This window comes from Sarcophilus harrisii, chromosome 4 (genome assembly GCF_902635505.1).
Source record: "Sarcophilus harrisii chromosome 4, mSarHar1.11, whole genome shotgun sequence".
Taxonomy (NCBI): domain Eukaryota; kingdom Metazoa; phylum Chordata; class Mammalia; order Dasyuromorphia; family Dasyuridae; genus Sarcophilus; species Sarcophilus harrisii.
In genome coordinates, this window is record NC_045429.1 from 347,661,288 (window position 1) to 347,689,184 (window position 27,897).

At 36.7% G+C, this 27,897-nt stretch overlaps 1 long non-coding RNA gene across 1 annotated transcript in view; it reads left to right on the forward strand.

Moving 5' to 3' along the window:
- The first annotated feature begins 21,145 nt into the window (after window positions 1-21,145).
- Window positions 21,146-27,897, forward strand: part of LOC116423708 — a 45,553-nt gene continuing 38,801 nt past the window's right edge. Inside the window, exon 1 of the long non-coding RNA XR_004234214.1 lies at window positions 21,146-21,338. This is a non-coding gene — a long non-coding RNA (uncharacterized LOC116423708). The remainder of the gene's footprint in view (window positions 21,339-27,897) is intronic.

Consider the following 27,897-nt stretch of genomic DNA (forward strand, 5'->3'; position numbering starts at 1 on the left):
TAAGTATATACATATAGGTACACATGTCTATATACATGTATGTGTATCCTAACATGCATGTGAAAAATTTAAAATACCCGTTTTAAACGAATTTTAGGAAAAGGCATCAAGGTCAAGATTGAGTAATGATGTGTTTGGTTTAACCTAGTGTGACTTCTCTCCTATTCTTACTACATTAATCTATTAATAATCCTGAGAGTTAATACCAACAATTGTTGGACTGTGGTAGAATTGGATTTTTTTTCACTTGATTTCAGCTTTGGAAATACTATGAAGTAAAGATTGCATGGGCAAGAGGATGAAAGAAAGATAGGGATGGAGGAAGTAGGGGAAAGGTGGAAGTTTCTCAGTAATACTTAATTTTCATGTTTTAAACAACTTAACTAGAAATATAACATTAATCATCTTTGCAACCAATTAAACTTGCTTTGTAATTTTAAAAAATAATTCCATCTACATATTAAATTAGAATTTGCTAGGGTGGAAAATAATACTAATTTAATAAATACTAATAAAAATACTAATTTAATAAAGGATTTTTTTTTTCAATTTAAAAGCTTTTTTTGATAGGCTCCCTCCCTCTGTGATTGCCCACCAGTTCATTTCCTTCCATAGTAAAAACCTTCCTTTATCATAATGTAAATTGAAGATCAAAGTGCCTCTGAAAATGCATAAACAGTCCTATACCTCTAATCCATTACTTGTCTTGCAAGGATCATCCCACTTATCCCCTTTCTCCTTTAAGAATCCCTTTTATAATCTGTCCTGTAATTTTGCTTTATTTCCCCTTCTCTAGTTTTCCGACTGATTTTAACACCACACTCTTTGGTTTAGTACTCAATACCTTATCAACTTCCAATGTTGCTTCTTTCCTCTGGAGGGCTTGAAGGATAAAGCACTAAATTCTTCCCTAAATCTTCCTTTAAGAGGGTTTTGAACTTTCCAAGTAATTCTCCATTTTCTAATACTAGCTCTGCTTGGTTTTGACTACATAAAACATTGTCCTTGTGCTGGGTATCCCATATCACTTCGCTCCTCTTCATTTTTTGTATATTATAAGCTCCTTGAGAGCAAGAACTGGTTTTTAATCTTTCATATTTGTATCTCTGCTATGTAAAATAGTGCCTGACACATTGTAAATGTTTAATAAATATTGAATTGAGTTCTGTATAGGTTTGTTTGGGTATGTAGCTATATTTTTCAATATTTTTTTTTCTTTCAGTTCACAAGTAAGTAAAGTTTACAAAGTAGCTATTTCCCCTACCTTTGCTTCCATGTTAGTATATTTTTTCTGATGCACCTCTATTATGAGGAATTAAGTTTTTCCATTTTCCTGTATTTTTTTTTTCCTTTACTCTTTAAAGTGGCATAAAAGTCCTGATTTTGTCTGTTCCCTCTTTGGCTCAATCAGATTTTGAAGAAACAATGAGCTCTTTCCTCTGTTTTGGGATATAAAACTTTAATCAATCTTTTAAAAATTGTTTGAAAATTATCTTTCTGGATTTTTCTTTCTTGTCTGTTATGTTGCAAAGATTATATTCATCTGTAATTTTCCCAGAAGGAAAATGAGAATATACTAAATGGGCAGTCTCCCCTTGTATCAGATTATACTCATTTTTGCAGGATTAGTTATTCTTGATGGTAAACCTTTCTTCTTTTACCTTTGTTATACTATATTGCAAGATATTCTTTATAGTAGTTGGTGGCAAGTCTTATGTGATACTTTTATTCTTGGATACTTGTAGTAGTTTTTCTTTTATCTGAAAATTTTGGATTTTTGCTATAATGTTTCTGAGTATGTTCAGTTTGTTATTTTTTTCAGATGACACAGTTCTTTCCATGTTTACTTTGTCCTCTGACTCAGAGTTTTTGGATACAGCATAACATTCTCACTCTTTTTGTTGTTGTTCCCTTGCATTTTGTTTTCTTATTTTCTTTCCTTTTTGATCTGATTTTCTTTTATGCAGCAAGATATTGAATTTAACATATTTTAGCATGTATAACATATATTGGATTGCTTGCCCTGTAAGGGAGGGGAGTGGGGGGGGGGGAGGAAGAGAAAATTTGGAATACAAGGCTATGCGAGGGTCAGTGTTGAAAAATTATCCATCCATATGTTTTGAAAATAAAAAACTTTAATAAAAAAAGAAAAAAGTAAATAACAAAATTTGTGCCAAAAAAAAGTTCTTGGAAGTTTTATGATTTTTTTGAATATTCTTCCAACTTTTTATATTTTTATTATTTTTTGAGTCTAGTGATTGTTAAATTTTCTTCTCATAGTGTTTTCCAAGGCAGTTGTTTTTTCCTAATTGATCTCATTTTTCTAATTTTTCAAATCTTTTGGCTTTGTAATCCTTTTTGCTTCACTGAATCATCAGGTATTTTCTCTTTATTTTCTTTTACATGGCATCAGATACTTGGGTCAGATTGTTCACTTTTCCTTTTTCTTTTTTCCCCCCTTTTTTAAAAAAGCTTTTTATTTTTAAAACATATGCACAGGGGGCAGCTAGGTGTCAAAGTAGATAGAGCATTAGCTCTGAAGTCAGGAGGATCTGAATTCAAATCTGGCCTCAAACACTTAACTCTTCCTAGCTATATGACCCTGGGCAAGTTGCTTAACCCCAATTATCTCAGCAAAAAGATAAACAAGCAAAAAAACATATGTATAGATATTTTTTCAATACTGATTCTTGCATAGCCTTGTATTCCAAATTTTCTCCTCCTTCCTCCCTATTTCCTGCTTTACAGGGCAAGCAATCCAATATATGTTATACATGTTAAAATAATATGTTAAATCCAATATGGGTAAACATATCCATACAATTTTCTTGCTGCACAAGAAAAATCAGATTAAAAAAGTAAGTAAATGAGTAAGAAAACAAAATGCAAGCAAACAACAGAAAGAGAAAGAATGCTATGCTGTGGTCCACATTGAGTTTCCACAGTTCTCTCTCTGGGTGTAGATGGCTCTCTGCATCACTGAACAATTGGAACTGGCATCAGTCAACTCATTGGAAAAAGCCACATCCATCAGAATTGATCATATAGTCTTGTTGTTGCCATATATAATGATCTCCTGGTTCTGCTCATTTCACCTAGCGTCAGTTCATGTAAGTTTCTCCAGGCCTCTCTGGAATCATCCTGCTGGTTGTTTCTTACAGAACAATAGTATTCCATAGCATTCATATACCATAACTTATTCAGCCATTCTCCAATTGATGGGCATCCACTCAGTTTCCAGTTTCTAACCACTACAAACAGGGCTGCCACAAACATTTTTGCACACATAGGTCCCGTTCCCTCCTTTAAGATCTCTTTGAGATATAATCTCTGGGACACTGGACACTTCTGGGTCAAAGGATAGTTTGATAGCCTTTGGGGCATAGTTCCAAATCTCTCTCCAAAATGGTTGGATCCATTCACAAGTCCACCAACAATGCATCAGTGTCCCAGTTTTCCTGCATCCTCTCCAATATTCTGCATTATCTTTCCCTGTCATTCTAGTCAATCTGACAGGTGTGTAGTGGTATCTCAGAATTGTCTTAATTTGCATTTCTCTGATCAATTCTACTTATATTTTCTAAGCAGATACATGCATATCCACACAGCAGCTAGGTGTCACAGTGGCTCCAGGGCCAGGCCTGGAATCAGGAACACCTGAATTCAAATTTGTTTAGGTTCCAACAGAATGATGTTTACTGAGGCTGTTATCCCTCCATTTTAGTTAAGAGGTTATAATTGCCTTATGACCTTTGGGGTGAGAGGCTTCCTTGGGTCAGGCCCTATCTTATTCCATAACCATAGCTTGGATTGCATTCTTGGCTAGGGCCCAGAGCTAAACGTAATATTAGTGCCAAGTACAGTTGACTACTCATTATGTAGCTTTTGTTTTCTCAGCTGGTTGTACTGTTAATTTCCTTGGGCAGCCAATGTCTACTGCCTGTTAGAGATCTATGACTTCAGGTTCTGATATTAGGCACCCTAATTGTATAAAGAAAGTTTGAGACCTTCACCACCTTTCTTTAGCTGCCCTATTCCCTGTTCCCCTTCCCAAAATATTTTTGTGGCAATCATTTATAGCAGAACTTCTTAAACTTTTTCCATTTGCAAATCCTTTTGATCCAAAAATTATTAATGTGACCTGAGTATATAGATATATACAATTGGTATACAAATGAAACATTTACTCATAATAAATCACACATTTATTAATTTTTATAATAGCTTTTTAATTTTCAAACTACATGGCAAAGAGTTTCCAACATCCAGCTTTGTAAAACCTTGTCGTCATATTTATTTTAAAACAATTCTTTGGTGTATATATATATATATATATATATATATATGTAATTTTATCATTTATTAAATATAAAAGCAAAGCCACATACTAATGAGATAGATAGATGTGCTTGTTTATTTTTACATAAAGAATTAAATCTTGGCAGAATATTTGATACTGCAAGATGTAGAGAATTCAGAAACCTTTTAGTGTTGCCAGATTTTTTGCACCCCCATATTGTTAAACTCCATATAGAGCATTGACCCACAATTTAAGACACTTTGGTTTATAGAATAGAGATGGCCACTAGAGTCATTGTTTGGCTTTAAAATTCCCCTATGGTTTTACTCATTTTTAACAAGTGTTCCTCTGGGGAATGGAGTCTGTTTAGAACTCTTTTATTATTTTAATCACTTAAGTATTTTTCAATTTCATTTCTATCTTACCTTTTTTATAAGAAATTAGTTATTACTGGTGAGGTTTCATGTTATGATGGGGAAAATGGTATTGGATTTGAGTCAGGATTTAGGAATTCAAATCCTAGGATCCCACTTTCTGTGGTCTTGAACAGTCAGTTACCTAAACTAGACCCTGTTTTCTTCATAATGAACATTTAGCCTAAATAAAAACTCTTAAAATTTGTTTATGATCATGGTGGCTACTTCCTCCCTAGACTTTATCTTAACAATTACCCTTCCAGGAAGGACTTGGGGATGGGGTACGGGATGGGGGGAGTGTGGGGACTAAAAATGATTGAACTGCAAATTGAGATTGAGTTTTCTAGGCTTTCTAAATCACTCCATTTCTCTAGATCTTGATCCCATCTTGAAAATGTCTACCATCACCATCCATCTTCTTGACCTCAAGGCATTAATGAAGATAAGCTGATATAAATATGAAACTTCTTTGTCAAAACCTGGATATCATATGTTGTGACCTATGACTGAGACATCAGACTATCACAAAAACTTTTTAAACCTCCTCTGCTCTTTTTCTCATTCAGCAGAATGTAACCCTTCAAAAATAAGAAGCAAGGAGACAAATCAGAAATCTCTTTATATTGTCATCCTTAATATAGGGGACATAAAATCCTAATCTCTAACAGAGATTATTTCATTTTTTGTTAGTTGTCCCTGGTATGTAGTACTTTATGGTGTGGTGTTTGATAAAAATTTGGTTAATTGATAGGAACTATTAGGTATGAGTCAGAAGGAGTTGAGAGCTTAGAGAATGTACTTGAATGTACCAAAAAAAGAGTAGATTTTGTAGTAGGAAAATCTCATTATGGACAATCAAGACCCCTGGGTTTCATTCCTAGCTCTGTCATTAGTAAGTCTTCTGGCTTGAGCTAATCCTATTCCTTCTGAGCTTCAATTTTCCTGAAGAATGAGGGATTTTGATATGATTTTCTACTAGAAGTATTGCCTTCTAGTTTTTATGAAATGTGTTTTACCTATGTATGGTCATACAATCAATAAGTGTATGATGCAGAGGCTTACAAGAGGAAAGGGGTGGAGGAGGGAAGGTAATAAATTATGGGTGACAGAATTGCCACTCATTATGTACTTTAAACTGTCCATCATTACAAAAAAAAAAAAAAAATTGCTTTCAGTTGGGGAACTGGTCATTTTTTCCAGTAACTTGCTTTTGGCTCCCCCTAGTGCTTTTTTGGGATGACCATCTTCAAATCTCTTCACATTCTTGTGAAAAACATTGCATTCTTTGAAATTTATGAAACATTTTGTTTTCTATTTGATTTCATGTTTTAAAAGTCCCATTATAAAAGTTTAAAAAAGGAAAGGATTTTTAAAAACCCACTCCAAATTAGGGGGATAGATGATTTGATCTTGGAAAAGCCCTTTTTGGAGAAAAATGTTAGGCTTAGAATGAGGTTTGGTGAAATAAAGAAAGGGGACTCTTAGGAGTTTTTCATTCAACTAGAGAAATTTGGAAACTTTTTTTTTTCTTGGAGCAAGGATAGTTAACATTGAGTTGAAGACATGTAATAGTCTAGTTATATATTTTTTCCCCTTTTGGTTCTATTTTGTATTCGTATGTACAAGTCTTCCCAAGATTCTCCAAATTTCTCATATTCATGGTTTCTTATAATACAATAATTCACTGCTTCCTCATATCACAATATATTCAATCATTTCCCAGTAGATGGGCACGCATTTTGTGGCCAGTTGATTGCCAACACAAAAAGTGCTGCTGTGAAAATCATTTTTATGGGAAATTTCTTTCATTGATCTCATCAAGTAATGGGGTTGAAGGGTCAAAGAGTATGAGTAATTTGGTAACTTTTCCTTATATAATTTCAAAAGTTTTCCAAATTGGACCAACACAATTCCATTGTGTAATAAAATACAGGTTAAGAATAATTTGTCTCCTACCATAGCTGCTATTTTTTCAAATTTTTTTGTCGCATGATTTTGTATATATTAAGGATGTCTCTATTTTGAATTTATTTTAGAACATAATGAAAGCTTGTTTTCTGTTAGACTTTCCAATTTTTATCAAATAGAGTTCTTTCCTAAGAAATTTGTGATTTGGGGATTTACCAAACACTTGGTTATTGAGTTCCATTTTTTCTGATTCTTCCTTTTTAAAATTCCATCAATCTACTTTTCTATTTTTTTAAAGTAAGACCAAATGGTTTTGATGATTGCTAATTTTCATAATCTAGTTTGAGTTCTCCCTTAGTTCTTACCTTTCCCCCATATTTCCCTTTTATTCTACATCTTTTGTTCCTTCAAATGAATAGTCATTATCGATCTAGTTCTCTGTAAAATATCCCTATTATTGGTATATATTTCTAACTGTAAATAACCTTTGGTGGTATTGTCATTCTTTATAATATTTCTCTAGCTATTTAATTTCTTTATACCTTTAAGAAGTATTTTATAATTGAATCTTTACAAGTATTGGGTATGCTTTGATAGAGTGACTCCCCAATATTTTATGCATTTTGCAATGTCTCCTTTTCTAGTTGCATTAATTTTGGTCAAGCAAAGGATTTAGAATATCAAGTAAAGTTGTCTGTTTTGTCTCTCATGATCTCTTGTCTTTTGTGATCTCTAGTATCCCTTGTTAGATTATAAATTCTCCCCTTACTCTAGGTCTGAAAATGCTTACTATAGCCAGGCTCTTTGCTCCCCACTGAGGATATATAAATTAAAAAGAAAATGATAACCTCTATATCAAGGAACTTTGAATCTGAATTTACTGATGTACTGATATGTACTATATGTGTGTAGCTATCATTTTCCCATTGAGAGGAAAGATAGATTTTGTTTTTGTTTTTGTAATGTTCCATCATGCCTATTTGGCCCAGAAAACTTATCATTGAGAAATTTCATTATGCTGCAAGACTGATTCTATCTGGTACTGAATTACATGGAAGGCAGTGCAATGGACTCCAGAGCCTCTTTTCAAGGAGGGAGCTCTGTATAGTTTCCCCCCAGCCCTTCTCACAGGCTTTTGGAAGCTGTCAGGTACTTTCTCTCGACCCAATCTCTCTCTGCTTCTCTCTTAGTTTTTTTTTTTTTTTTTTTGCATGTCTTCTCCTTGTAGATTGTAAAGGTGTAGTGATTTTTCCCCCCAAGCTCAGGGACCTAGTAAGTAATCAAGCCAGATTTGAATCCCTAGGTTTTCAGGATGCAACCCCAGATCCCCTCCTTGCCTTTCTATTGGTATCATGTTTCATCTGTTTCAGGGTAAATCCTCCTGTTAAGCCAAATATTTCTGTTAGTCATCTTTAAAAACTGTAGATGAACTATCATCATTCTGAGAATTCCAATGCCTGTGTAATAGGAGAAAATAAACAATTCAAAATTTGTCATATAAAAATAGTGTATATATATATACATATATATATATATATATATATATATATATATTACTAAATCATTAGATTATTATAGGATTTTAAAACTAGGGTTTGTAGAGAAGGATGGACTTTTGAGGTCATCTGGTCCAATCCATTTAAGATGGGGAGTTTTTTTCTGCTGAAAGATAAAACTTTTATTTAAAATAATATTAATTATCGAGTTAATGAACACCAAAAAGAGAAAATTCCCCCCCCCCACACACACATATAAAGTGAAAATTTTAAAAAGAGATTATTTGTGGAACCAAGAATCTTGTTATATAGATTAAAGAAAAAGTTTGTAAAAAATTCACCAACAAAGATTTCCTTTTTTTACTTTTTGTGCATTTTTTTCCAAAATGCTTCATTAATCTCTCGTTTTTTTTTTTCTTTTTGAAAACACTATTGCTACCTTTCCTGAGCCCCCTTCAAATCAAAAGGGAGAAAGCAACAATTCTCGCAAGAAAGAAACATAGTTGGGAAAAAATGCCAAAAATGTACATATTTACCAAATCCAGAAATGCATCATTCTGTATCAAGTCTCTTCACCCCTCCAGTAGGAGGTGGATAGCAATAGCATGCTTATCATTGATCCTCTGGAGTTTGTGGTTTGTCATTGCATTCAGAGTCTGAACTCTTTCCAACTCCTTGTTAACTCTTAATCTTTACAGCTATTTTTCTTAGTTAAATTGTACTCCTGGTTCTACTTATCTTGTATCATTTAATAATATATTCCTAGGTTTCTCTGAAGCAATTTCATTTTTTCTTAAAGTATAATACATTATTTCACTACATTCACAATCTATAATTTTAGCTGTTTTCTAATTGTTGGATACTCACTGTCAACTTTTTTCCAGAGTTCAGTCTAAGACAGACAAGAGGGTAGACATAAATATATATAAAAGCTTAGTTAGAACTGAGCTCAGGGTGGGTATAGGCAACAGGAAAAAAATCACAAGGTGTGTGGGGTACAATCTAATAGCAGACTGATCATGTTATCAAGACAAAAATTACAGATAGGGTGGGGATAGTTGCACAGTGGTCTTATTGGATCATCCCTGGGCTGGGTTGTTTTTCAGAACTGGGAGTTAGCATGAATCAGTCTGAGTTGGTTAATTGGCATAGCAGGAGGAGTTCTGGGTTTAGCATGCTAGTACTACAAGGAATCTCTGATGTGCCAGTACTGCAAGGAATTTCTGATAAACACAACTTAAGGAATGCTGCTTTATTTCTTGCTCAACTGATTCTGATTCCCATGTCAGTCTAGCCTCTTCTGGATATGAGGGAGCACAAACAAATCAAGGTGGGAACTATGGGTTCCTTGGTCTCTCTGGTGAATAGATCTTATGCAAAGGGTATGCATTTTTTTTCTACATAGTTCTGAACTGCTTTGCAAAATGGTAGGATCAATCCATAGTTTTCCTACCAATGCCTGTTTTCTCATGGCCTTTCCAAACAATTTTCATTTTCATTCTTGCATCTTTATTAATCTAATAGGTGTGAGATATGAAGCCTCAAGGGTTTTTTGTTTGAATTCTTCTAATAGTGATTTAGAACTTTTAAAAAATATATAACATGGCTATTGATTATTTAGATTCATCCCTTTGAGAAGTGTGCTTTTTCATATTCTTTGACCAGTTATCTATTGGTTGTCATTCTTATATATTTTCATCAGTTTCTAATATATTTTGTAGATTGGACTATTGTGAGAGCATTATCCTAATTCTCTGCCCTCTCCTTTTTCTTTCTTCCCCCCATTACCCATGTAGGTCAGAATAACTTTTTCTCAAGATATTGACTGTGCTCAAATCTTAGTTGACTCAGGATACTAGAGGTTAGGATAGTATCACTTCTTGGTTGCCTAAAAGCATAGCAACCATACAGAACTACAGGGACTCTGCTATTTGGCTGGTTGACTTGACCATCTCAGGCTAGGGAGCTTCACTTAGCTGAATCAACTTGAGATGTTCTCTGCACCTTGAATATTCTTGTGCTATAGCTAAGTAAGTCTTTGTTAACTGTTGAAAGGCTCTGTGGATGTCTTAAATTATTCTTTTTAAAAAATAACTTCTCTTTTATTTTTAGTTCCAAATTCTCTCCCTTCCCTGTCCTTTATTCACTAAGAAGGTAAGAAAAACAAAAGCCATATAAAATATGTATAACAGTCATGCAAAATGAATCTCCATGTTCCCCAAATTAAAAAAAAAAAAAGATAGAAAAGAAAATATCTGCATTGTGAGTCCATCAGCTCTCTTTATCTGAAAGTGGTGAATGTGCTTTGTCATGAGTCCTTTGAAATTCTATTAGTCACTTCATTGATCAGAACTCTTTACTTTCAAAGTTCTTTTTTCTCCAAAATTGCTATTACTGTATAAAGCATTCTTCTTGTTTTGCTCACTTTCATTTTGTATCAGTTTTTCTGAAACTATCCATTTCACCTTTTCTTACAGAACAATTGAATATTGTCACATTCATATTCTATAACTTTTTTTTTTAGCTATTCTACAGTTGAATGGGTATCCCCTCAGTTTTCAATCCTGCCATTACAAAAAGAGATGTGTGATACTATACTAATGCATTGTTGATGGAGTTATGAAATGATCCTACCGTTCTAGAAAGCAATTTGGAACTGTGTCCAAGGGCTATAAAACTGTATCCTTTGATCCAGCAGTGCCACTATTCAGTCCATAAACCAAAGAGATCAAAGAAGAGGGAAAAGGACCCACATGTGCAAAAATGTTTGTAGTAGCTCTTTTTGTAGTGGCAAGGAACTGGAAATTGAGAGGATGTCTCTTAGTTGTTAAATGACTGAATAAGTTATGGCATATAAATGTAATGGAATATTATTATTCTATAAAAATGAATAAACTAATTTTAGAAAAGCCCAGATAGATTTACATGAACTGATGCTGAATGAAGCAAGCAGAACCAGGAAAACATTGTACAGGGCAACAAGAAGATTGTCTGATGATTAACTATGATAGACTTGGTTCTTCTTAGTAATTCAGGAATCCAAGGAAATCCTAATAATTTTTTTGCTTTTTTATTTACAAAACATATGCATGGGTGATTTTTCAACATTGACCCTTGCAAAACCTTGTGTTCCAAATTTTCCCCTCCTTCCCCCCACCCCCTCCCCTGAATGGCAGGTAATCTAATACATGTTAAATATGTTAAAATCCAATAAACTTTGGATGGAAAATGCCATTCACATCCAGAGAGAACACCATAAAGACTGAATCTAGATCATCACACTCTATTTTCACCCTTTTTCCCTTTTTTCTTTCTCATGATTTTTCCCTTTTCTGATTTTTCTCTCCCAACATGACATATGAAAATGTGTAAAAAATAAATATATATGTGTATGTATATCTGTGTGTGTATATATATATACACACACACAAACACACACACATATATAAACTGATCATAGTTTTGTATATATATATATATATATAAAAGAATTAAAGTATTAATATAATTAAAAGAAATAAAGTATAATATATATATATATATTATACTTTATTTCTTTTAATAACCCTAGGTAAGATTATATAATAGGAAATATATAATAATATATTGGGGGTATAATTCTAGGAAAGAATTTCTGGGTCAAAGGGTATGTACAATTTAAAAGTTTTGGAAGCATAGTTCCTTTTTTTTTTTTCCCCCAGAATGATTGGCCTAATTCTTAGCCCTACCAAGAATGCATTTTCCTACATCCCCTCTGACATTTGTCATTTTCCTTTTTTGTAATCTTAGCCAGTCTAATAGGTTCCCCCTCTTATTAATTTTCTCTTCTTATTTTAATTTAAAAGTTTGTGCAAAAACTTTTCAATTTTATGTATTCAAAATTGATTCATTTTATCTTCTGAGATCTGTCCTTTTAACCTTCTTATTTTATAGATGAAAAAATCAAGGCCCAAAGAGATGACACAGATATTGAATAGCACAGATGGGACCCAGCTCCTCTGACTCTAGAATCCCAGAGTTCTTTCTACTGCGCCACTTGGTTTTAGTAACAAAGTCTTTCCTGGCTTGGCAGAATGGCAAAGCCAGGGTTGCATCTGGCAATTCATAAAGGAAGATTTTAAAATTCATTCTGCTTATTAAACTTAGAGCCAAGTGATATGTCCATTAGAAAAATTGTTTTCCTTCCTTCTCAAAAGAGGGACCATGATATCTGGGAGGTGATGCCATCACATGCAGTGAATTGGAGCCTGACCCCAGGTCTGGTAATGTCATTTGCTTCTGCCTCAATTGTAGTGAGATATAGTTATTTTATTTTTTTGGCAATTTTGGCAATTGAGGTTAAATGACTTTCCTAGAGTCACAGAACTAGTAAGTGTTGAGTCTGAAGCTGAATTTGAACTCTGGTCCTTCTGATTCCAGGGCTGGTGCTCTATACACTGTGCCACTTAGCTGCCCTGGTTTCATCTATAAAATAAGAAGGTTAAAAGGACAGATGTATGTATATATGTATATTTAAAAGTTCATAGACACCAGGTTGAGGACCCTTGTCTACTGTATTAGGCGAAAGGAATCCAACAATGTTTGCAAATAGTAGCTGCCCAGAATAAAGCTAAAAGTTGAAAAAGAGTCAAATTTAGGTTTGATATGAGGAAAAAACAACAAATATTAAATGGTCTACTGTATGCTAGGCATTATGCTAAGTGCTAGGAACATAAATACAAATAAGAAAAGGAAAAAAATTTCCACCAAGGATCCTAATGTGTGAATGAGAGGTGAGGAAGATATCCTTGTGGGGGGTCTGGACGTGGAAGTTCAGAGAATGAGGAAGAACTCACCAATGGAAGCAGGGAGAAGGCAGCTGAGACACAGGTGAAGACTGGAGGATTAGAGCTATCTAAAAGTGAAACTAATGTTTCAAAAGAGGGGTTCTCCCTCACTGAAGGTCTTCAAGTAAAGGTCAAATTACCTTCTGGGCACCATGTAGGAGGAAATCTTATTCAGATATGAGCTATGATAAGAACTCTTAAGTCCATCCTGTTCCCATAATCAGCCTTATCTCACACAAAGGTAGGCTACATTCCTGGGATTGTTTGATGTTGTCAGTATGACAAATAATGCTTGTCAGCATTGCCCAATCCACCAAATCATTAAGACCCTGCAGATGAAGGACCCTTCCTTCTGCTGGTGCTCTCCAAGCAAGCTTTGTGACCTTATTATTCTGTATTAGCATGTCCCTTTTCCTGTGCTCTTATTGTGCAATTGCTAATGTAGACATAATGCACATGTGAGTTTGTTCTCAACTAGGATTCCCCTAACTCCTCTCTAATTCTCTAGACTCAGCCCTTATTTCCCCTCTCCCTCTTAACTTCTGATTTTTAAATGGCCCTCTTTATTCACGACCTGCAGCTAGATCACTTTGATCATCCTATTGTGCATTTTTACAAAATTAAAGGACTCCTTGTAGCTAAATAACACTTTTGTGACTTTTTCATATTCTAAACTGTGAGTTCCTTAACAAACATCAACTTTGGAGGATAGGAACACCTGTCTGAAGCCAAGATGGCCTAAGAGACAGAAAGGTAGTTATAACAGGCTTGTAGGCTGTGGCTTTGATCATTAAGCAGAGATCAGGCTCTGGGAGGAAGCACAGGGAGGTTTGTCTCTCCTCATTTCTCTTACGTTATTTTACTCACTGGGCCACCATTCTAGATTAAAACTTATCCCCTCTCTAATTGGTCTCCATATCCTTCAAATGACTAAGCTTTTCCTAAAGCATATGTTTTACCAGGCTCTTATATTTAACTCCAATGGTTCCCTATGATATTCAGGGGAGGTACAAATTCTTCTGTCATCTAAAGTCTTTCATAACTTGTTCCCACACTACTTTTTCATTTTATGCCCCTTCCAGAGGGAGGGAAAGGAAGAAAATGTTTTCAGTGCTTTCTAGGTGCCAGTACTGTACTACAGGTTTTATAAATATTTCATTTATTTCTCACAATAATTCCATGATGTAGGTGCTATTATTATTCCCATTTTTACTAATGAGGAAACTAAGGGAGAGGTTAAGCGGCTTGAACAGGGTTATTTGGTGAGTAAGCTTCTGAAATTGGAACTCTAGGCTCAGTCCATCCATTGAAGCACTTAGCTCTTAGTCAGACTTAGAACACCTAACCTTGCTAGGTTTCAAGATTCCACTTCTCTCCCTTTGCACAAAGTGCTGTCCCCATGCTTGGAATGCTCTCTGTTCTCAATTCTGCCTCAGAGAGGCAAATTCAAAATTCTGCTCAAGCACACTCTTGTACATGAGATCTGCAGTGTCCTTCTCTCTAACTTCTATTATCTCTCATTATCTCATTTATTTGGCATATATTTATGTGTATATGTCTTTCTTGAGAGTGTAAATTCCTCCAGAGCAGGACTATTTCATTTTCAGATTTGTAACCCAAGTGCCTTGTACAGAGTAAGCATTTAATGTTTGTCCTGACTTCATCTCTCTAACTTGGCACCCCCCCCAAATCCACGAATTCCCATTCATCCTCCCCCCAAGAAACATTTTTCTTTTCTCCCACTTGCTCAATTGATTTTTCTTTAAGCCACAGAAAGACACTGTGGTGTCTCTGAATTGGAGATTATTAGCAAAAACCATCTCATCCAAACCATTAGAGAACAAAAATACTTTTTATTGCATGTTTAATAAATGGCCATCTATATTTTGCTTAAAGATTTTTCCAGGGAAGAAAAAAAAGGTTTTCCTAATAAGATGTATTTTTGGATAGTTCTAAATGTTAGACAATTTTTGCTTCCCTACAATTTCCATCTATTTCTAATATCTTCTGGGATGAAACAAATTCTAATTTCTTTTTAATAGCTCTTTAGATACTGGAAAAGAACTATAATAACCCTTCCCTAAGTCTTATGTATTCTAGATTGAATTGACCACATTAGGTCACTTTCATTACCCAGATATCGTTATTCAACCTTCATTTTTAATGTCATTAAAGAGGACCAATGACATCATGAGGTGATATCTTGACTTGCATAAGAATTGAAGTGAGGGAGAGTCACACAAAGTTGTCAGCCTTACTCATTGAAGTCCAGTGGCAAGAAAAAAGTCAAAATGATTAGCCCAGTTCATGGTGGAAGACCATGGCCTCTTAATGTCTGACCAAGTTCTAATTACTCCATGACCTGCTTTATGATAGTTGGAACAAAATGTTTTCTTTCTGCTGGGGAAAGTCTTGACATGATTGGAATAGACATATCCCTAACTCACCAATAGACTCGAGATCTGTTGGAGTCAGGTAGCACTATGAATAGATTTCTGGGCCTGGAGACAGTTAACCTGTATTCAAATCCTACCTTAGATACTTACTGGCTGTGTGACTCTAGGCAAATCACTTACCTCTTTCTTCGTTTGTAAAATGAGCCAGAGAAGGAAATGACAAAGTACTCCAGTATCTTTGCCAGTAAACTCCAAATCTAGTCACAAAGAATGGGACACAACTGATCACAATATGTGATTTCTCAGTGAAATTTACTATGTAGATAATTTCTCTCCCTAAAGACCCTCTAGCTTATTACTTTTCTTCCTAAAATGTGGTATCCAGAACTTTGGATATGGTCCTCTCATTATGGTCCAATCAGGGCAGTACTATGTCTGTCTTGAGAGTGTAAACTCCTCCAGAGCAGGGACTTATTTCATTTTCAATCTTCTTGGTGGTTCTCATCTGGTCTTTTGTGCATGGGGATCCTTAACCTCTTTCCAGGAGATCCACAAGGTCAATACTATTTTCATAATTCTTGGAAATTTTAATTTCTCATGTGAAAAGTACCAAAAGATATAAAGAGATGGACTGAAGCCAGCTCACAGAAGCAGGTGCAAACCAATAATTAACAAATGTCACAAATCAGAGCTTGATTTCTTTGTTTTGTTGATCAGACTTAAGAAAGTGATTGGGTAAATAATGCAGATTAAATTTAAACATATATCCCGTGTTTTCAGAAAGTCATTATACCCTATAATTCACATAAAAACTCATTCTCCTCCCCACACTTTTTTTGTTTTGTTTTTGAGACAATTGGGATTAAGTGATTTGCCCCAGCTATCACACAGCAGGTAACAAGTGTTAGGTGTCTGAGGCCAGATTTGAACTTCAGGTCCTTCTGACTTTAGGGTCAGTGCTCTATCCACTTAAATGCCATTTAAGTGACCCCAAAACTCAATTTTTAAGAATGAGAAGTGGGCTCTGAGACCAAAAAATTTGAGAACTGTTGCTCTATCATATGTCTGATGACATTTTTTCTTCTGTCTAATCTGTGATTTTACTGGAGCAGGAAACTTCTAGTGAACAAACTTCCTCTACTCAGGCAGATTGGTAACTGACAACATAAAGTCTCTGTTTCCTCAACTATAAAAATGTGGATCATAGTAGCACCTATCTCTTAAAGATGGAAAACAATAATTTATACATTTTCAGATCTAAAACAGGAAAATTTTATACTTGCATTTTTCTCATGGCTTTTTATCATCATGGTCAATTTAAAGCTTAAAGTTGACTTCCTCTGAATATAGAGATTTGCTATGAGAAAAAAAAAAAAAAGCAGGGACAGGACAATGTATCCTTAGCTGTTTGACTTCAGGTATGAAAACCATGGATGAATTCTACCCCCTTGCGAGACTCAGGAATAGATGGGAACCATTCCAATAAAAAGAAGAATCAAGTTAAAAAGATCTGCCCTCAGGTAGAGCTCAAAAAGCTATCCTTCAAACTCCTTTTTGCCCAGAAGAACAAACCTTTGCCTTCTGAAGTTCTGTGGTATTTTTCTGGAATGGTAGATATTATAGTCTCCTCCCTCCCCATTATTTTCTCTCAGATAGCCCAATCCCATATCAGAGGGTTTAGTTCTAAAAAGAAAAAGCTTAAAAGTCATTATGCCTAAAATGATCTCAGGGCTGATATATGGTGGTGGCAGGCAGAAACAATGAGACCATGATGCACTTAATAAATGTTAGATAATTCACCTGAATTAGTTTTGAAATAACCATTTTCAGAGAATTTGCAGTTAACCAAAAATCTAACAAACTTCTCTTAGAAGTTCTTTTCATTACTAACCAGTAGAATCTTGATACAGCATCTTATCTAGGTGATCTTTAACTTTACAGAAATGATTTTGCTCTTAAAACAACCATCACAGATTTGAAAAACGTTCAGTTATTAACACCTTGTGAACATGTTATCTCTTACCACAAGGGTAAGGGTAGAGAAGGGCTGGACAGAGTGGGATGCTTTCCATCTTCTCCAATAATCAGTGAAGTGGGGGAAGGGCTCAAGTCAGGCAAGAAACAGCTACACCCAGTGAGAGGAGGGTGAACTATGCCCTCATTTCTAATTATGTCCACTGATCTAAAATAAAACTAGAATACAATTTCCAATCCTAAATTTCAGATTACACCTATATTTTTATATGGGAATTTCACATTCCATAACTCATTTCTTAAGGCTTTTGACCTTGCTAGCTGCTAGAAAAAAATGGGCTAACATATCCAAGAATAAAATCTACCTAGATAAAGTCTTCCCTGTATCTTTCCATCCTAGACACAATAGGAGTCAGTTTTAGGTTTCAAAATTATCAATTTCAAATAACTCTAGAGAATAATTTATCTTAGTATTTTCAATCTCAGAACTCATGAATTCAGTTAATATCATCTGAGAAGATTCAGTTAATCTTTTTTTTTTTTTAAGAAACAAGACAATTCTAAAATTCAGAACATAGATGATAACTAAATAATTCTGAGTGAAAACTTCACAAAACAAAGTAAACATATGTCCAGTAAGACTGATAGAATTTTAAAACATAGCTCATTACATTTTACAATTGTACAATATACAATGTAGAAGGCAACATAACACTCTAAACAATTTCATCCAATTAGGACATACAAACATAAAACTCAGTTTTTGTTTACAATCAAATCAAATACAGATTTAAATTACCAGTAGTAATACTTCAATTTCTACACATGAATTTCTAAGATCTTGTACCAGAATAAACAAGTTCAGAATTTCAGCACACACTCGTTAATAGTAATTGTCTCATACAGTTCTCTTATACAATTTCAGTATCAGTATTCTAGATTAACACATACAGCCCCCAAATTTAAAGTGGCAAAAAACTGCCCTTTCAAATCTGTCTATCCAATTCAACCCTTCTGCAATTAGGATTGAGGGAAAAGAGGGTGCAGGATGGTTGAGTTGATAAGTCATACCCTTTTATCCACAGACACACACACACACACACACACACACACACAGAGAGAGAGAGAGAGAGAGGAGAGGAGAGGAGAGGAGAGGAGAGGAGAGGAGAGGAGAGGAGAGGAGAGGAGAGGAGAGGAGAGGAGAGGAGAGGAGAGGAGAGGAGAGGAGAGGAGAGGAGAGGAGAGGAGAGGAGAGGAGAGGAGAGGAGAGGAGAGGAGAGGAGAGGAGAGGAGAGGAGAGGAGAGGAGAGGAGAGGAGAGGAGAGGAGAGGAGAGGAGAGGAGAGGAGAGGAGAGGAGAGGAGAGGAGAGGAGAGGAGAGGAGAGGAGAGGAGAGGAGAGGAGAGGAGAGGAGAGGAGAGGAGAGGAGAGGAGAGGAGAGGAGAGGAGAGGAGAGGAGAGGAGAGGAGAGGAGAGGAGAGGAGAGGAGAGGAGAGGAGAGGAGAGGAGAGGAGAGGAGAGGAGAGGAGAGGAGAGGAGAGGAGAGGAGAGGAGAGGAGAGGAGAGGAGAGGAGAGGAGAGGAGAGGAGAGGAGAGGAGAGGAGAGGAGAGGAGAGGAGAGGAGAGGAGAGGAGAGGAGAGGAGAGGAGAGGAGAGGAGAGGAGAGGAGAGGAGAGGAGAGGAGAGGAGAGGAGAGGAGAGGAGAGGAGAGGAGAGGAGAGGAGAGGAGAGGAGAGGAGAGGAGAGGAGAGGAGAGGAGAGGAGAGGAGAGGAGAGGAGAGGAGAGGAGAGGAGAGGAGAGGAGAGGAGAGGAGAGGAGAGGAGAGGAGAGGAGAGGAGAGGAGAGGAGAGGAGAGGAGAGGAGAGGAGAGGAGAGGAGAGGAGAGGAGAGGAGAGGAGAGGAGAGGAGAGGAGAGGAGGAGAGGAGAGGAGAGGAGAGGAGAGGAGGAGGGAGAGTGAGATTTGTAGAGGATTGTAGAGGAGAGGCTAGAGTCAGGAGAGACGAGGAAAAGATTTGATCTGGTTTGTAGAGGATGAGAGTTAGAGAGCGCTCCAGCTTAGATGCAAGATAGGTAGCAGAGAGGGTGTACCAGAGAAGGACTCCAGGAGTGTAGAGCTAGTAGAGTGGCAGATCCAGCTAGTCTACTTATGAGGAAGTAAGAATGGAACCACAAGAGAGGGATTGGTCAGAGTTCTGAAGTAAGGTTCAGAGAAGGCTTTAAGTTAGGCCAGATCAGTTAATTCCAGCAACAGTTTAAGGAGAATAAGCATAGGAGAATTCCATGAGAGAGGAGCATGCCACTAGAAAGTGATAGGTCTCAAGAGAGAGCAAAAGAAGCTCCAGAATCTGCTAAAATGTTTTAGCAGTTTTATAATTTTAACGAACTATTTCTGTAGACCTAAATTGGCCAGTTCTAGGTTTACAGAAATATGTCAGGTTTTTCTTTTGAAGACAGAGTTAAAAACTTTCCCTAACTCAGAACTTATATGTCCTTATAGGACCTAGGAGGCCTTCAGAGATGAGGGAGTGGCTCAAAACTTAGGGTCTCTTTTTGGGCTGAAAGAGCTAGCTAAAAGTTATTTACATAAGTTTAATTATAATTTCAAAGCGAATCTAAGTCCACAAAAGCTGACCTCCTGGTCAGAGAGATTCTCTTAACTTAGCCTTTCTTAGGCACAATGAGTTATTCTCCCTCCCAAAGGCATCTTTAACAAAAGAGAGACTTGGTCCCATTCTCATAGGTGACTCCCACAGTCAGTCCCAGCATGCCAGAAAAAATGGGGTCCTGGGGCAGATAGATGATGTAATGGATAGAGCACCAGCCCTGAAGTCAGGAGGATCTGTGTTCAAATGTGACCTCAGACACTTAATACTTCCTAGCTGTGTGACCCTGGGCAAGTCACTTATCCCAAATTGCCTCAGCCAAAAAAAAAAAAAAAAAAAGAAAAAAAAAGTGAAGGTCCTCACCAGAAATGGTACACCAAAAAATGGTGAAATGGCTTGATTCACAAGCATCCCCTGACTAAGTCCTATCACTAACCCCCAGTTTTGCTAAGGGATCAACAAACCTTGGAGGAAAAAAAATTGTGTCTCCCCCCAAAAAGCTTTACTACATGGAGGAATGTGACTTAAAATTGAGGGAACCCCCTTACCTTTAGGCTAAGGACAAAGCCAGCCAGGTTTGAGGCTAGACTGAAGGTCTATCAAATCAGCAATTCAATTAGCTAGCAATTCTAATTGCCTACAAAGTGGTAAAAGAGAGATGTGGAAAGTAAGTTAGAGTGGGGAGTTTTCTTGGAGACAAATTAGAAGCAAAAAGGTTTCAGTTGCTCCACAATCCTTGGCTAGACAGTAGACCTTGGGCTGTGATCCCTTATCATCTTTTCTATCTTTTGGGGAGCAGAAATTCTGGGGACAAGGGCTAGAGACTCTATCTTCCACCAGAAGATAGAGTGCTGCTTCAAGATGGAAAAGGGCATAGTTCTTCAAGTGGATAAAGTTTATATTTTACAACTAAAATGCATCTTACATAATGGAGAGAGAAGGCCATGTGGCAAGGATTTGTCCTGGAAACTTAGGACCTAGTAACATCATTTTTCATAATTCAGCATCACCATCAACAATGAATGGTCGCTCTGATTTCTTAGGGATAATTTTAGAATGACAATTTTAATGATAATTAAATTGTTAATGATAATTATGATGATGATTTTAGAAAGTCAATATTAAAGCATCAGAAATGGCTACTTTTTTAAAGGGAGAACTCAGCTATAACAAAATCTGGAATTTCAACTGCATTAACATTCTGCATTTGCTGTTTTAGTAGAACCCCTAAATTTAAAATGGATAACTTTTCATCAAATGTCAGCACAGAGCACATGAGACTGTCCAAGCAGGATCACAGATCTAGAGCACTTGGCCAATTTCAAGGCTCTGCTACTTCATCTATGGAAGAGGACCACAATTTTCAGTGGAAAGGGGAGAAGTTACATGAAGGATCCCAAATTCACAGCTTAATTAGGGTAAGTTCTAAATAAATTTAAGCCGAATGATTGAAAATCAATTTAAAATACTTTAACTAGAATTAGATCTTTTTTTTTTTTCAGAATCTTAAAAGAAAAATATTTATGATGTTTCTATAGCATTACCTATTAGTGCAAAATATTTGAATATACACAAGATTACTTATATCTTTCTTCATTCGATATAAATTAGTTACAAAAGTTTTTGCAAGAAGAAACAGTTTTTTACCAATGGAACAATTTATTTATTGGATACAATTTTGTCCCATTTTCCTCAATTTAAAGAAAGGGGAAAGATCTTAAGGTACAAAAGGTCCCCAGATTTCCCAAAGCCACTTGGAGGCAGTCTCTGTCTAGAAAGAGAAGGTAGGAAAGTATCCCTTGAGGAGAAGCTGAAAGGGTCACACCCTTCTATATATTTGGGATCCCAAGAGGATTTCAGAACTCATGAAGTTGGGGATACAAGAGGTTCCCATCTAGAGAGAAATTGAAGCTGACTCCAGAATTTGAGGAGAGGATTTGGGAGAACCTACCATACATCGGAGAGGCTGGACATAACCAAAAGCTGCAGAAATCTTTAATCAAAGCTGTGATATGATTAGGACAGTTTTGGACCTGAAATCTCATCTCCAAGGAGAGAAGCTTAACTTAGGAAAAGTTGAGATTAGTTTGAATTGCAAAGACAAGGCAAACTGGAAGTAGCAAAACACAACAAAAATGCAAGCACAGAGACAGGAACAATACAGAGAAAACCCATTTTTTAAAAATCTTAGACAGATATTAGTTCTCTCTGTCACACTGGGGACTCAAACACCTCTAAATACCCAAAGTCCTGCCCTTAAGAATAGAGAAGTGGGGATATGCATTTTATCCCCCCATTTTCAGATTCATTTTGCAAAGTGTCCAGTAAGCAAAGTGATTCCCAGCTGTTGACACCCCACTTTGGATGAAGATTAGGAAAAATATTGGAGTTTGCATATCTTACCTTTTGTCAAGAAGAAGGCCAAGGATTTTGAGCACCAAATGATGATGTGTATGATGTGACACCAAATGATGTCGTTCAAGGACCAAAATGATATCAGTAATGTAGACACCAGATGATGTAGGCACCAAAAATTGGGGTTCAATCATGTGAAGAATTCACATTGCCCGTTCTCTTTGGCAAAAAGTAAATTTATTTAGGGGAATAGGTTACAGACAAAATACAGACAAAAAATAGACAACAGAAATGATAAATATGAAATAGACTTGGGAGAGCATATAAAAGACAAGTTCCTGAAAGGAACATAGTATTCCAAAAGAGTTAGCTAGCTATGAGAAGTGGGATTGGGGAACAGGAGAGACCACATGGCATGGGGGAAGGGAAGGAGAAAGACAACACAAGACAGAGTGCGGTGGCAGACTGACTCAAAGGAAGGCAGCAGCCATGGGATAGCTCATAAGTATATTTTATAGGAAAATTTAACCTCAGGAACATGACTGAGATTTCCGACAGGGCATGGCAAGGCGAGACTGCTGGAGATCTCTACAGAGGGTGGGTCTCAGGGGTTTGACATAACTTAGATTTCAGACAAGAGGACCTCTCCAGAGGTTGGTGGGACCATGGAGTTAAACTGATCTCTATCAGTGCCTTCTGCTCATCACAATTAGGCACATCTCTTAATTTAAGATAGGAGCAATCCCTGCTAATCTAGTCAGGATATCTAGGAAGAAGATTTGAAATTCTTATTTGAGAGAGGTTTATTTTTTCTCTTTAATGGCAATGTAATCTTCCTTGAGGCTTAATTGGTTCAGAAAACTGAGACCCAAATTATTGATAGCCTAAGGAATTAAAAGGGTGGTTAGGGGTAGCTAAATGGCATAGTAGCAGGAAGACATGACTTCAAATATGGTGTTCAAAAAACAAACCCCAAAATATTGGGATTGCAGACTGGTATTTTGAAGTGTTTCAAAAAATGTGCAGGCTTGAACCTATCTCCACATCAAGGGGCAAAGTTTTTAATTGTAATGCCAGTTAAAGTGGGCTAAGTTTCAAAGAACCCGAAGAAAGAAGACAAATTTATTAGAGAGACCAAAGCTTCATGTTACTTATCTGCTAATTTTATGGCTTACAGGTAGGTTTGAAGGGTGGTCTATTCACTATTGTCTCAGGAATTTGGTGGTCACTGGCTAGCATATCTGTCTGACCATCAGCAGTGTTTCTAGGACTTTTAAGACCAGAAGATTTTAGAATCATTGACAGACAGTTAAAACAATAGCAATTGAAACTCAGAGGACCACAGGATTATTGCTATATTTCCCCTAGAAACTGTGCTCTGTTATTCCCTCTCAAGCATTTTGAAGTCCAAATTCATTTGGGATAAAGGGGAAAAGATCACATCATCTGAAGCTGCTTGAGGCTGACAAGGGATGTAGAGCTGGTCCTACCTAGTGGGGTCCAGACTGAGGGGGAGACACATGACTTGAAGGTGGCAGCAGCAGCATCCAAGGGGTGCTGAGTGGCAGAATCAGCTATCAGGTGATATTCAGGTTGACTAAGTAGTTGGAATTTCATGGCTTAGAGTCTGGAAGAAGCAATTCTCACAAGTAGATTAAAATTTCACATGGCAAAAATGAGTAAAAACCCCAGAATAAACAAAAGTGGAGTTAGTATAGGGGTTACTAGGAGCAGTAACCTCAGAAACCTCTCCCAGAAGAAAACTTGGGGGAGGGTAGAATGACTATCATGAATGTCTCACATCCTGACAACTTTTCCCAGGATAAATACCAAAGAACATTTCCTCCAAATCCCTACTTTTTTTCTTCTCAAAGGAGTAGAGGCAATGGGAGTAGTGGCTACATACACAGTGAGAGGAGTGCTCAGGTGGTCTGGGATGCAAGCACCATAATATTTGAAAGTGTTAAGCATTGGATAGAGAGGATGATAGACAGGGTGGAGATGATAATTAATCTTAAGTACCTCAGTCACAGCTTGGGTTATTTGAGAAATGAAGGTTGGCCCAGTGTAGCTCTGTAAAGAGTCAGGCAGACCAAAAGGAGGTGATTTCTTTTATCAAAAACTGATCCTTTTCAGTCTTGCAAAGGAAGACTTTTATCCAATTAATAAAGGTATCAAGAAAAACCAAAAGCAGTTTGAAGCCCCTACAAGGGGCCATATGTACAAAATATACTTGCCAGTCCTCCTCTGGGCATGTACCCTTCTTCTATTTGGTTTTGGGAGAGGGGGGCATTTAACAGCCCATTTAGGATTTCTCACAAGGGATTGCAGGGCCTTTCCCCAATTCTAAAGCCCCGATGAAGGCAATGAGTTGGTTCTATGAGCAGAGATTGCAGGAGGAGAGCAGTTTAGCCTCCAAATTGCTATTTGAGACTCATTACAGAGTATCCTGCCTTCCTTTTCCTGTTTTCAAGAAAACTAGACCAATCAGTAAACCATTCACTGTTTGAGCTGTGAGAGGAATGTCCCTCAAATCACATGGACTGAAGTAGACAAAATCTAAAGCCTCTTCACAATTATCAATGATGTCTCCTGACTGAGTGCTGTCAGGCAGCAGAGGAGCAGGGTTGAGAGTGTGGTACATTTTCATATTAAGGGTGTCTTAATGGGAGAGCCTGAAAACCTGGTAAGCCTCCCATTAGCAAGCCACTGATGTTCCAACATGCTCTGAACCCAGTGGGGAGTTAGAACCTCCAGTGGTTGGCCTATGGTGAGCCTGGAGGCTTCCTCGATTAGAAGGGCTGTGGCAGCCACTGCTCTAAGGCAGAAGGATCTCCCCAGAGACACCAAATTTCTTTAAGAAGTCTATAAAATCCAGCCATGATTACAATAGCATCAAAACGGGTCTTTCAGGCTTTAGCCTGAGAGCACATACAAGACAGGATGAAGCATCCTTAGCTCTGTTTGACAACCAATAATGCAGTAACAATTCCACCTCATAGCCAGACTCAGGAATAATCAGATGGGAAGCAAAGAAATAGAACTAGGAAACTGAGTCAGAAGGAGCCAACCTTGAGCAGAGACGAAGGTTGTCCTCCCAGCTCTTGCCCATATAAGACGTCCACCTAGGACAATTCAGGAAGGCATCCCTCTGAGTAACATGGCATTTCTCTCAAATGATTGCCTGGTGGATCATTAAGTTTGACTTTATGATCCATCACACAATCATATCAAATTCAAAACTCAAAAGAATATCAGTTATAGTCCCAAGAAATTTTATCTCTAATAGCAAATTCTACTAATACATAGTTTAAGGCTAGATACAGAGTTTATCAGGACTTACACACTTAGGAGATTTTATTTAAACTCATTCTAGAGCAAGGACCAATTATTAAATAAGCTTTATAGATTCTTAGTAAAGACATTCCTTGTTTAGAACTATACATCCTAAACAGGCTCATTTCTCAGAGCTGATGACCTTGCTTACCCTGATGATTTCAAGAAAACTGGCAAGCTTACAAATTAAGGGGAGTTGACGGAGACCCCAGAGAAAGAGCTGAGCTTGCTGTTGCCCATCCCACCTATTATTAGTGTTTTCATGGGCTGGGCTGTTTAATACCACCCCCTCCCACTCTATGAAAGGGGGAAAAAGGTGCTGCATATCCTCATACTTGAAAGTGAACTGATAAGGCTTTCACTTTATCCCTCTTATTCCACACACAACAATTACCAGTTTTTTAGGGTTAACATGATGACAATAATTCCAAATAGCTTAGTTTAACTTAGCTAAATTCTTAGTTTAGAATTTTCCTAATAGCCCAATAGTCTTAGCTATAATTTCCTCTCAATTTTCTAGCAAAGGTGAATTCCCTAAATCACATTTACAAAACATTATAAAATGGGATTACAAGGCTAAATACGGTTTCCACCTTCTTTTAGTTTATTTTATTCTGTCCTCAAGTTGTTGCAGCTTTAGAAGGTTCTCAGAGAGGATTTCAGTTTCCCCCTTCCCTTAAATAAGTTTCTCTTTTGTTTTAGAAGGAAAATAAGACAATTCTTAAAACTGAGATAGAATAGATTTTAAATTTGACTTTAGTTCACGAGATTCCCTAAATTCTAATTAAATGTTCCAGACAAACTGAATTGCCATTTGGTTATCTTCCCAGACACACAAACTATTTCTCTTTTGTGAGCCAGGAAAGAGCCAGTTTTTACTGACAGGGCCTCAGAAGTCTGACTCTTGATAACTCAAAAACAGGCTGTTGCCAGAGTTTTTAAAGCAGCAGTAAACTGCTTTTCTGTTTTCCTGAAGTTCCCAAACTCTTAAATCTGCTATTAACATTGCTATTTTGCAAATAGATTACAATTTACATATCCTTTCAGTGGACTTTGAGTAGAGCTCCTTTAAAATTGCTTTTACTATCATATCTCAAATAAAAAGTTTCACTAAGCTGAACAAATTTAACCCTTTCCTCCTTGTACCCTTGCTGCAGTTAGGGAAGAAGAGAAAAGGGAAGAAAGAGACTCTTTTTCCTTTATGCACTATTCTCCTGGTCCCAGGGAGGACTTAATTTAGTTGAATTTGCTTCTAAATTACTTTACACATATAAAAAAAGTCATTTGTCTCAACATTGGCATTGTATGTTGGTCACATCTAAAAACCTATGTAAAGTTATCAAATATGAAGCAATTATGTCCAATAAAACTGAACATTCATATAGATTTGTTTTATGCTAAGCATATTTGCAATCATGTGATCTTGGCAACAATAATCCTTTTTATTTCTTTTTACAAATCAGAAAATTAGGCAGCGATAAAATAATTTGCCACAAATTACATAGCTAATACATATGTACAGCTGAAACAGAAAATGATGGGTTTATCAAATGCAGAGCATGACTGGCTTTCTCATCTCACACTATCATGCTAGGTGCTGCCAGGGGCACCCGGATTCTTTCCAGGCAGTAGCTGGACAAAACCTTCTGAAGGCAGGTGACTGATGCCAGTATTCAGGTGCCAGGGCTCAGGGGAATGCTGATTATGGGGCCTGACCCCCCACTCCAAACCCATTCTCTCAAGCTGGATTACGGAGGTGTTTGGGCAAGGTTTTGTGGGGTCCCTTCAGGTGTTTCTGCTTCCCTGTGTCTACAAGTGAGGCAGAATTTGAATTTCCCTACAGTTCTTTAGCATTCTTTTTTCTTAATCTGATCTGAAATGAGAAGGGTTAGCAAACAGAGGGATTTGGGCTATATCAATGTTGTTAGCAATCCCCCCAAATGAGATGCTCTCAGGACTCTGGGGAAAGAAGCATGCTGAGTAATCAGGGTTTCAGAGTGGGTCCCTTAATACCTTCTGGGATGATTTCCCAATGAAGCAGAAGGGACTCCGGAAAAAATAGAAGTCAAGGAAGGGTTTGCAATAAGTTGCTGTTTGCCCAGTTTTTTTTTTTTTCCTTCAGAATTCCTAAAATTATTCCCAATGTCTCAGGAAGTTTTTCTTCCAGTCTTAAAATAACTAATTGCAAAACTTCTTAATCATTGTTTTGAAAACCTTAAGAATTTGCTAAGATATTATTTTAGCAATTCTATAATTTTAATTAATTTTAATAATTAAATTAAATTA